This window comes from Triturus cristatus, chromosome 10 (genome assembly GCF_964204655.1).
Source record: "Triturus cristatus chromosome 10, aTriCri1.1, whole genome shotgun sequence".
NCBI lineage: Eukaryota > Metazoa > Chordata > Amphibia > Caudata > Salamandridae > Triturus > Triturus cristatus.
Genome location: NC_140593.1, coordinates 233,092,707 through 233,104,335, shown reverse-complemented (window position 1 = coordinate 233,104,335; position 11,629 = coordinate 233,092,707). Strand labels below are relative to the sequence as shown.

At 50.0% G+C, this 11,629-nt stretch overlaps 1 long non-coding RNA gene across 2 annotated transcripts in view; it reads left to right on the top strand.

Annotated features, from left to right (window-relative positions):
* LOC146789253 (uncharacterized) overlaps positions 1-11,629 on the top strand; it is a 270,879-nt gene that overhangs the window by 17,424 nt on the left and 241,826 nt on the right. The gene's annotated exons all lie outside the window — the stretch shown is intronic.

Sequence of the window (11,629 nt, the reverse complement as noted above, 5' to 3'; positions counted from 1 at the left end):
TGCACCCAAGTGGCCCCGGCTACGTGGGTTCTTTTCATGCAAGCTTCCCTTTTACAGACACTGTGAGGTGGGTTTGCCCTCCTCAGCCCCTCAACTCATGCAGGATCGAAGCACAGTTCCGTTCAGGTGTCATCCGAAAAGGGGCGCAGCTCACCTGGCCTCCAGCCTCAACCCCACTGACAGGGCCCTAATTGCGCGCATTACTGCAGGAGAGTTGTCTGCGAACCGCGTCCCGCCGCCTGCAAAAACGCTCTCAAGGCGGACAATGGACGCTTAATGTGAATCTCAAGCGTGCCTTTCTCCAGAGCAGGTTCAGCCCTATAAATCCGATAACACTGTTATCCGTAAGAGGGGCTGGGAGCAGCAGCCGCACGATGCCTGCAGGGCACAGAGGCTGTCCAGTGCGACGCTTCCAATGTATGCAAATGACCCTGGCGCTTAGCGCTCCCAGCAAACCTTGATTACAGCACAAACTTCCCCGCGCACGAGTGGCTTCCTCCTCGACGTCAGCAGATTACAATCCCAATTGATTTTTTATTTAATTGTCAACATGGCTAATGATGAAAATAGTGCCATTTTACAGGTATTTTCCCTGTCTGAAGAGAAGCAATTACCCTCCTAATCAGGAAACACGCGGAAATTTCCCATGATTAACCGCCCGTACTTTGTTCGAAATTGCTGCTATAAAATTCAGAACAATTTGCGTGTAATGATTATGGAAAGGGTTTATTTTGGGAGGTGGAATAAAAGTGGCTATAGCATAAATTATCCCCTAATTATACACCAGTGTCGCCTCAATTATCCTCTTATCAAAATGGTTGTCTAACTGCCGCGTTTAGTTTCAATTCTCTTCCTTTTCTCGCTCCCCCACTATAAAAAGAACTTCATACCTTGTTATTATTAATCTATGTATTATTTGCGAGCGGATTTATATGTGCGGATCCTGCGGCCGTCGTCACTGCTGCTCAGAGATGGACTGAACGAAGACTCCAGGGCCGCGCAGGGGGTCTCTCGCCCCGCGCAGCTGCCGCCTCTGGCCGGGAACGATGGGGCGACCCCTCGGCCTGTCTCGTGAAGACCCCATGCGAGGAGCCAGGTAGGGGCTGCTGTCTGACGGTGCCATGGATGGAAGGGGCAGCGGTGTCGGGAAGAGAGACGCGGACACGGGACAGACATCTCGTGCGCCGGCAGCTGGCGCAACTTGCGCCAGTTCACATCTCACCTTAGAGAGGAAAAAACGCGGCGCCATCGTTTTAATTTAAATAATACACTGTGGGTTTCAAAAACGTCTCGGATACATTTAACCCCACAACTGCCTCATATTGCGACTGTTCAGAAGCACACAATGCACGTATTTACATTTCGCCATATTGTGGAGCTGGGATAACTTCAGGTGTTTGCGCGCTTCAGATAACCTCCTGCTGTGGTGTATCCCTGAGTCCGTCTTCCCTTTCCTCTTCGGCGGACGGTGGCACAAGGACCCAGTTGGAGGCACACCATGAAACCATTTGTACATTTCATTAGCAGTGGAGCTGGGCCTGTGGAAATGGAAGGTGTTTGCACAGTTCCACAACATTTTTGCTCTTATTTGTAATGTAACCTACGTCTTCGAATTCCCTTTGGTGCTCGATGGAGGGTGAGGATTGGTGTCACTGGGAAGCATAAAATACAAGTATGTTCATATTGCACTGGACTGTGCGGCTTGGACCTACGGCTACTGAAGATGTTTCACATTTCACGACATTTTGCTTTATTATGTCTTCATGTCCCCTGTTTTGTGGTCGAGGGTGGAAGGATACACATGCCATGTTCTTATGTTTGACTGTGGATGGATGACAGCTGCATATTTTTGCATATTTCAGACCGCCTGCTTTGTCACCTGTGCCTTGCCTGTCCTCCCGGTGGACTGCGGCAGAGCCCCGCGCCTGCCCCGCGCCTCGCTTAACCCCTCGAGCCCCCGGGCCCGCTCCAGTGCCTCTGAAAGGAGCTTTAAGTGCCTGCCTTGTTCTCGGCTGCTTTTAACAAGAGTCCGCACTTTAACACGCGGGAGGGTAACTCGATCCGGGCGCTCACAAAGCTGCCCTGAATGGAGAGGCCTCGCTGATACGGAGGGGGCAGGCGAGGAACGAGGGTGGGGGCCTGCTGGGACCTGCCGTGGGCACCGGCAGGGCGGGCTGGGCGTCTGCTGCAGTCGGGGCCCTTTGTTAGCGCCCCCCCGTGTCTTACCTGCAGGTGCGCGCGCCCGAACGCACCAACCCCTGCGCCCCTTCCCACGGCCTCTGCCAGTTCATGGATATTGTAGGAAAAACAAGGGCGCACATTACCGTCCGTTTCTCCCTTCATATCAGCCTCCTTCGAACAAATGCAATTCCTGGTAATTCACAAAACATGCACCAGCAATATACTGCTTTAAAGGTATTTTAAAAGAGGCCACACTCAACATTTTATTAAATTAGTGCACTTATATTTAGGGGCACATTTTCAGTGAAACAGCCTTAACACATTCTTATAAAGTATGAAAAATAGAACAATAAATTCTCAAGTTAATAAAAATGAATGTTTGACAAAACAAAAAGTACATTTTATAATAAAGGTCTGTGTGCTAACATGCATGCCACTAATATCCCTATATACATGCCAGTAACGCCATACGTGCATCTACATAAAAAGAAAACACCCGTAAACTGAAGGGATGCAGCACATGTATATCTGGACACAAGTAAACAAAACAACATCTAGACGCACCCCTATTCCAGCACAATTGTTATTCAACAAGCGAGAAATGCACATTCGAACACAAAGGCGGGTGTGTTTCCAAACGTTGGAATGACCCAACAACGCGCGCCACAGAGATGCTTAGAACTGTGGCTAAAAGGCAGGAGAGCCGCAGCAACAATCTGCATTCTTATGTGTGTCTGTGTGTCTTTGTTGTGTGAGGTTGGTGCATATGTATACTGGTGGGTGTTTAGAGTAGCGGAAAATAAAGGTGCACATATCCGTGCACACACGTCTTCCTCGCAGCAAGGGCTCACACAAGAATGCAAGTTGTGGCCGCATCTCCGTTGCCACAGTTCCTCGAGCCCGTTGCCTCATTGCCTGACGAGAGGAGCTCTCGGGGGCGGGTGTTGTAAATAGCTCTCTTGCCTCCCTGGCGCAGGTGTCCCCCTGAGAAAGGCCATCTCCGAGGGCGCCACACCCCGTGGGATTGTAAAGACCCTCGGGTGCAGAGGCGACGCCATTGTAAAGAGGCTTGTGTGTCGGCCTAACCCGAGGTGGCGAAGTCCGGTTTCCATGCCAGGGGGCATCTGCCGCCTGGTTAATTATTGCCCCCGCTGGGACACCTGAAAGGCGCCCATTGTTCGGGGGCAGCGGGCTGGTGTAGGGTGTTCTTACCCCCCTGGAGAGGGGCGGTCCCCGCCCCAGAAAGGGCTCGCCGCCTTTTGTTATTCTGAGAGGGCCGCGGGGCTGGGGCAAGAGTCGTCTTTGTCAGGATAGCGCTTCCTCGAAGAGCCGGCAGGTGTAGGCGCTGCCTGGGTTTGTGCTGAGGTGCAGGAATTTCGGATTGAATCTTTTTCGATTCCAGTGGGAAGGAAGTCGGTGAAATACACAAGTCATTAATACAAGCCCACACCGGCAGGAGTGCCCCACAGGTCTTTGTGTATGGTTAGAGTGCCAGGTATGTTAAACGCTACACACCGCGAATAAACGGATTTTAATTAATAAGTGCATGCGTTGTAAAAGTGTGCGTTGTAACGACATACATCCGATACAAAGGTGCAAACGATGTTAGGATTCAATGCTGGCGCTGGACGGAAAATAATAAGAATATAATGGCCATACTGGGGGAGAAAACGAACCTTGAAACCATTCCCAATTCATTGATATTCAGTCAGGGGAAATGTAAATCACTCGCACCGATCTATGTTCGAAATGTCCAGCGGAAAATTGATTAATTCCTGGCAGGATTCACGCGCGTGTGAACACGTGAGCCGTTTGCACTTCTTTAGGTACACACTCGGGCATGCCTGGCAAGGTGTATGCATGTGTTGATGGCCCCATAGACGACACGTGTACCAGTCCCTAAAGATACACACGCACGTTAAACATGTCTATACACAAATGTGTATATACAGAGAATACGGAGTGATTTGTGAATGTCACCAGAATTCTGAGATTGTAATATACAACCATATTATAGATGGTATCCGTTATGAATTGATGCATTACATATTTATTTTGTAGTCGTTATTGATTTGAAAAATCTGTTATTCTTAAAAAAAAACAGCCAACAATGGGCCATGACTGGAATTAGAAAGTTTAGGCTGTGATAACCTTTCTTGAATAAAGAGTTAATGAGACAATGGACAGCGAGTGAAAGTTAGTGGATTTAGGAGATTCTGAGCCTAAAGCAAAATTATCGATGTAATGCATTTGCCACATAATTAGCTATATAACATGCCATATGATTCGCAAATTTAGCAGATTTTATCAACATTTTTGTTTCTGGCCGAAATGTATAAAACAATATACATTTGCAGCTTGATAACTTAAATAACCTTGTCACATATAATATCCTGCATGTCTAACTGCAGAGTGGTTCGAGGGCTTTCGTTATCATAATGAAATTCATATTTCACAGGTAACTTCGACATATTGCCTATATTTCACAGGTTCCTGTGTGAGAGAGTGTGTGCGTCTGTCTTTGTGTGCGTGTGTAGTACACAATTAGGCCTTATAGGTTTAATTTACCTTGAATGTATAGACTTACTTCTGATTAAAATATGGATGGGTGTAAAGCGGTAGAGCGTGGTTAGAGCTGTTCATAGATTTCCGAAGCCCACATTTTAAAGGGACAGCTGAAATATTTTCGAAATTTCACAGGGACCAATGACACAGCTTCCATATTTCAGAGTCCCTGGGAAACGCGGTGCTTTTATACTGCTTGTATTGTGTGCAATGAAAGCTCAGACACATATAAATATCCCGAGCCCAGTGAATCGCCATTGTTGAATGGACATTCCATTCATGAAAGTTAAACAAACCCTGGAAGTTCCGGCTCCAAGCTGCGCACCTTGTAGAGAACACGTCCAATAAAATCTCCCTTCTACGGACGGAATGTATATATTCGAACTAAGCAAAGGATGCTTTCCCTGAAGGGTTTAATTCTTAACTGCTAAATTAGAGAGTTTCTTGCCTTCTTTCTAGAGACAACAAGATTGTATAATACACTATTATTTTTCACTTGCAATTTTCAATAAAAAATGTCCTCGTTTAAATAAACACGTTTGTGTGCAGCCTCCAAAATAAATATGCACTATTATAAACTGGTAACATGTTTACACGGTCGTATATTGCTGTCTGTGTTCTGGTGACATTTAAAAACCTCAAGCCGGATTGGCAATGTAAAACCATATCACGCTTGAAAGGCGTGCGCGCGTGCAATTAAGTAAACCCACGTACAGGTAAGAACAGAACACGTGTAAGTGCAAAAAGTTGCCTGGTGGGTAGAGACGTGCACTTTTGTACGTAAAATGCATGCACTTGTGTAGGCGAGCATTATGCGCCTGTGAAGGTAAACATATTCTCACTTGTCTATACGATGCGTGCACTTTTATTACTCACATGTGCATTTCTTTAATCAGGGACCTCGTTGTTGAAATACATTATGCATATAGCGACTAGAAGCCGAGCTCTGACGCTGAGCCGACTCTCGTCCACCCCGCTCACTCTTGGCTGGTTTTACTGCCCATGACATGCCTGGCTGCAGCAGCGCCTGTCTGCGTGTAGTCCCCGCACAGAGGGTGGGGGTCTTGAAGCAGCGCCTCTCGGCGCACTGTAGGGTCTGGCTGTGCTGTAGCACACTGGACTTCCCGCAGTCACTGGCCTGAACAGAGACAGCACCAATGTACTGCTTAAACTGTCGGTGAGCTGAGCCTGTCCACCCCCTCCACCCGGCCCGTGCAGGCGCAGTCTTCAAGAACTAAAGACAGCGACCAGCCAATCCTCTCTAAAGCCACTGAACCAATACTGTAGGAAAAATGTGCCCAAAAGACTGTAGAGATGGGAGCTTCGAGGACACGATCCTGACACATGGACCCCGACGAGCTGGGCCCAGCCCTCTGCCATGTTGCAAAGAGAGATGACGTCACACCGCCGGCCATGCTCTCGCGGCTCAGTGACGCCATGTTGTGTTGCCGCATGCCCCTTTGTCACTGTGACGCAATGCCCTCTCGCCGCATGTGTCTTTCTACCCGTGACTTCGAGGCCCATGCCTACATACTCAGAAAACTCTGGGGCATATTGTCCAGTTACTGCCTTCTCATGTGCCCGCCTGGGCCCTGTCTTCTGGTTGCATGCTCCTGTCTCCCCGTGGCAAGCGGTCCCGTGGCTCGTGCCTCTGTAAGCATTCATGCCCCTTTCTCCCTGAGGGACACTCTCCTGGGGGTGCACGTCCTTTGTGTCTGCGACACTCTCCCCTGTGGATGCGTGTCTTCGCCTCCCTGTGACACCTTGCCCCGTGCATCAATGGTTATGCTAGCCCCTGATACTCTGTCCCGTGGCTGCTTGTCCTGCCTGCGTCACCTTTACCCGATGGGTGCATGCACTTGCCCCCCTGTGGCACCCTGTCCCGTGGACGCATGTTTACTCTTCGCCTGGCACCTTGAGCTGTGGCTGTATTGTTCCACCTCCACATCTACGACACTGCTGCACCCCCTGCTCATGACTCCCTGACTTGTAACTGCCTTTCACTGTTTCTTTTCACACCCTCTGATAAGACCACACGCTACTACGGCTCTGTGAGACCCTCTTCTCTTTCTTCATACCCCGTGCCTCCATGTGACATCCTGCCACCTGCTGCATGCCGATACCCTACCAGTGACATTCCTTGATCCCAAATGGCCCTGGCTGCACGTCCATGCATTCCTTCCATACCCTGTTCTGTGGGTCCACGCCCCTGCCTTCCTGCGACATATTGCCCTCTACTAGCACTCCCCTTTCTTCCTGTGACACACTGCCATGTGACCGCATGCCCACCTCTACCTGTTCATCCTGTCTCATAGCTGCATGCTCCAACCACCCTGACACTCTCTTCTGTGGCTGCCAGCCCGTCTCTCCCTGTTTATCCTGTCTCATAGCTGCATGCTCCAACCACCCTGACACTCTCTTCTGTGACCGCATGCCCGTCTCTACCTGTTCATCCTGTCTCATAGCTGCATGCTCCAACCACCCTGACACTCTCTTCTGTGGCTGCCAGCCCGTCTCTCCCTGTTTATCCTGTCTCATAGCTGCATGCTCCAACCACCCTGACACTCTCTTCTGTGACCGCCTGCCCGTCTCTCACTGTTTATCCTGTCTCATAGCTGCATGCTCCTACCACCCTGACACTCTCTTCTGTGACCGCATGCCCGTCTCTCCCTGTTTATCCTGTCTCATAGCTGCATGCTCCTACCACCCTGACACTCTCTTCTGTGACCGCATGCCCGTCTCTCCCTGTTTATCCTGTCTCATAGCTGCATGCTCCTACAACCCTGACACTCTCTTCTGTGACCGCATGCCCGTCTCTCCCTGTTTATCCTGTCTCATAGCTGCATGCTCCTACCACCCTGACACTCTCTTCTGTGACCGCATGCCCGTCTCTCCCTGTTTATCCTGTCTCATAGCTGCATGCTCCAACCACCCTGACACTCTCTTCTGTGACCGCATGCCGTCTCTCCCTGTTTATCCTGTCTCATAGCTGCATGCTCCAACCACCCTGACACACTCTTCTGTGACCGCATGCCCGTCTCTCCCTGTTTATCCTGTCCCATAGCTGCATGCTCCAACCACCCTGACACTCTCTTCTGTGACCGCATGCCGTCTCTCCCTGTTTATCCTGTCTCATAGCTGCATGCTCCTACCACCCTGACACTCTCTTCTGTGACCGCATGCCTGTCTCTCCCTGTTTATCCTGTCTCATAGCTGCATGCTCCAACCACCCTGACACTCTCTTCTGTGGCTGCCAGCCCGTCTCTCCCTGTTTATCCTGTCTCATAGCTGCATGCTCCAACCACACTGACTCTCTCTTCTGTGACCGCATGCCTGTCTCTCCCTGTTTATCCTGTCTCATAGCTGCATGCTCCTACCACCCTGACACTCTCTTCTGTGACCGCATGCCTGTCTCTCCCTGTTTATCCTGTCCCATAGCTGCATGCTCCAACCACCCTGACACTCTCTTCTGTGACCGCATGCCGTCTCTCCCTGTTTATCCTGTCTCATAGCTGCATGCTCCAACCCCCCTGACACTCTCTTCTGTGACCGCATGCCCGTCTCTCCCTGTTTCCCCTGTCTCATAGCTGCATGCTCCAACCACCCTGACACTCTCTTCTGTGGCTGCCAGCCCGTCTCTCCCTGTTTATCCTGTCTCATAGCTGCATGCTCCAACCACCCTGACACTCTCTTCTGTGGCTGCCAGCCCGTCTCTCCCTGTTTATCCTGTCTCATAGCTGCATGCTCCAACCACCCTGACACTCTCTTCTGTGGCTGCCAGCCCGTCTCTCCCTGTTTATCCTGTCTCATAGCTGCATGCTCCAACCATCCTGACTCTCTCTTCTGTGGCCGTCTGCCCGTCTCTCCCTGTTAGTATGTATAAAGAAAAAGGCGTAGAGGGATAAATCTCTTGTTTTATTTAAACACAAGAAACAATGAATTTTCTTGGCAATCTATTTTTTCTTTTAACAAAACTTTCAATAATTGATTTTCAGAAGCAGATATCTCTTAGTAGACATCAGAGTACTTTACACTTAATATATTCATAAACAAACACAAGACAGTTCATTACCCAACAACCTCTATATACAACTTCATACAACATATATACATCTTATATACATGACAATGTATCATATATAAATAAATTCCCCTGACTATTGCTACAAGTATGTACACTTCTTATTCACAGTAATACATTCAGAGGTAATCCTCTTGGCGTCAGAGGTATTACTCCTCTCCTGCTTTTTCAATATGCGCCAATTAACTAATTTCTTAGTCAACCCAATCTGTGGACTCCTCATAAATCATCTCTCCCTGTTAATCCTGTTCCATAGCTGCATGCTCCTACCACCCTGACACTCTCTTCTGTGGCCGCCTGCCCGCCTCTCACTATTTATCCTGTCTCATAGCTGCATGCTCCAACCACCCTGACACTCTCTTCTGTGGCCGCCTGCCCGTCTCTCCCTGTTTATCCTGTCTCATAGCTGCATGCTCCAACCACCCTGACACTCTCTTCTGTGACCGCATGCCTGTCTCTCACTGTTTATCCTGTCTCATAGCTGCATGCTCCTACCACCCTGACACTCTCTTCTGTGGCCGCCTGCCCGCCTCTCACTATTTATCCTGTCTCATAGCTGCATGCTCCAACCACCCTGACACTCTCTTCTGTGGCCGCCTGCCCGTCTCTCCCTGTTTATCCTGTCTCATAGCTGCATGCTCCAACCACCCTGACACTCTCTTCTGTGACCGCATGCCTGTCTCTCACTGTTTATCCTGTCTCATAGCTGCATGCTCCTACCACCCTGACACTCTCTTCTGTGACCGCATGCCTGTCTCTCCCTGTTTATCCTGTCTCATAGCTGCATGCTCCTACCACCCTGACACTCTCTTCTGTGGCCGCCTGCCCGTCTCTCACTGTTTATCCTGTCTCATAGCTGCATGCTCCTACCACCCTGACACTCTCTTCTGTGGCCGCATGCCGTCTCTCCCTGTTTATCCTGTCTCATAGCTGCATGCTCCTACCACCCTGACACTCTCTTCTGTGGCCGCCTGCCCGTCTCTCCCTGTTTATCCTGTCTCATAGCTGCATGCTCATACCACTCTAACACTCTCTTCTGTGGCCACCTGCCCATCTCTCCCTGTTAACCCCGTCCCACAGATGCATTCCCCTACCTCCGAGACTCTCTCTTCCCTGGCTGCATGCCCATCTCTCTCTGTTACACCCTGTCCCATAGATGCATGCTCCTATCTCTCTAATTCTAGAGAAAAGGACCCCTTAACAAAAAATGAAATGCAGTTGTTCTGGATACAAAAATCAGTTACATAAACAGATTCACTGAACAGAGGTTTCAATTTTATTACCACAATTCAAACAAAAATATGAATTACCCAGCCGGAATAATTTCAAAAACCAAAGATCAAGAGAGCAAACAAACAATGAACTGAAACAAACAATGAGCAAAAAAACAATAATGCACAGAAAACCAGGTGTTAAAAACTGGCAATAAAAAACATATAGACATATACAGGCAAGCAAAACAGTGACCAACATTAATATTACACCTTTACGTCACTTCTTATTGAAAGCAAAACACTACTGCACCCAAAACAAAAATACTACAAAGCATAGTGTACCGGGCCAGAGTGTATGTTGACGATGTTTTGATCCCGTAACAATATGGGATCAGCATCAGGACTGAGGATCAATTGCCTGGCATGGTATCAATTGATATATACATCAAGTACCTGATTTTTCAACTATCTGTAATTAAGCAAAGAACAGGGTTGTTCAGCATAATTAGTGCCTGTTCATGAGTATCATACAAAGATGAAGCAACTACAAGATAGTGCACTGTGGTATCCAAAAATTGTGCCGGATTTGGGAGAAATCCAAATATACACCAATATAACAATACAATCAATTTTAGTGCTGCTTCTATTGACATGCGCTTTCAATACGATGCAAGTGTAAACCACAAGTGGGAATCAATGCCTTAATAGAGAAGTGGTCCCAAATCAAAACATATTCATGTCTATGGGGGAGGAGCCAAGATGGCGACCGGAGCAGACGCTTGAGCGCCCGGCTCCGTCGGTCCGTGGCCTCGGACTACTATCCTGATGCCCATCCTCGCCGATTCTTGAGGTGCACCGTGTGCGAAGACGCGCTGACCGCGCTGCTGCTTTCCCGGAGTCTCAACCCGCCCGGATGCCCGAGTTCTGGGTGCTTTTGTCCTCGGCACTGAAACCCTGCGCCCTTACGGCCTTTGCCGGCCTCCTGGAAGCTCCGCAGTTACCGGACCAGCTAGCGCTAACCTGAGCCCCGCGGTCCCGATCTCGCCTCGCACCATGGATCGTTGCCGGATGAGCCTGGGGAGAGACGGCCGGACACCTTCTGCACCCTGTGCCTGACGGGCTGGAGCGGTGGGGTGGGCCCCGGTGCGGTGGGTCTCCTGCCCCGCTCTGAGGACCGGGCTGTGGGAGGCTGCTGCCCCCTTTGCCTATTGCCTAGCCAGCGGCGAGGGGGACCGGCGAGAAGAGAAGCGACTGTCGGCCTTTCCTGTTGCGGCGTAGACCTGAGGGGAATTGACCCCTTGCCACGACCCCCCCCCCCTGGCCATTGCAACGTATAGCGGCAAAACATGGCGCTGAGTGCCTGCTCGCGGCTGTGGGGTGATACTCCGGTCTCGCCCGCTGCCCACTTCGCCCTCCCTCTTCCGGACACCAGCTCCACGGTGCCGTCCCGGATTGCTGCCGATGTTGGGGCCCAGCTTCCGCTGACATGCGGCTCCGTTCTGGCTGTCCTGCGGGACTTTCAACTACAGATGTGCGCTGGCCTGCAGGCGCTGAGTGAGCGGTTTGACCCCATACTGTCGGCTGCGGG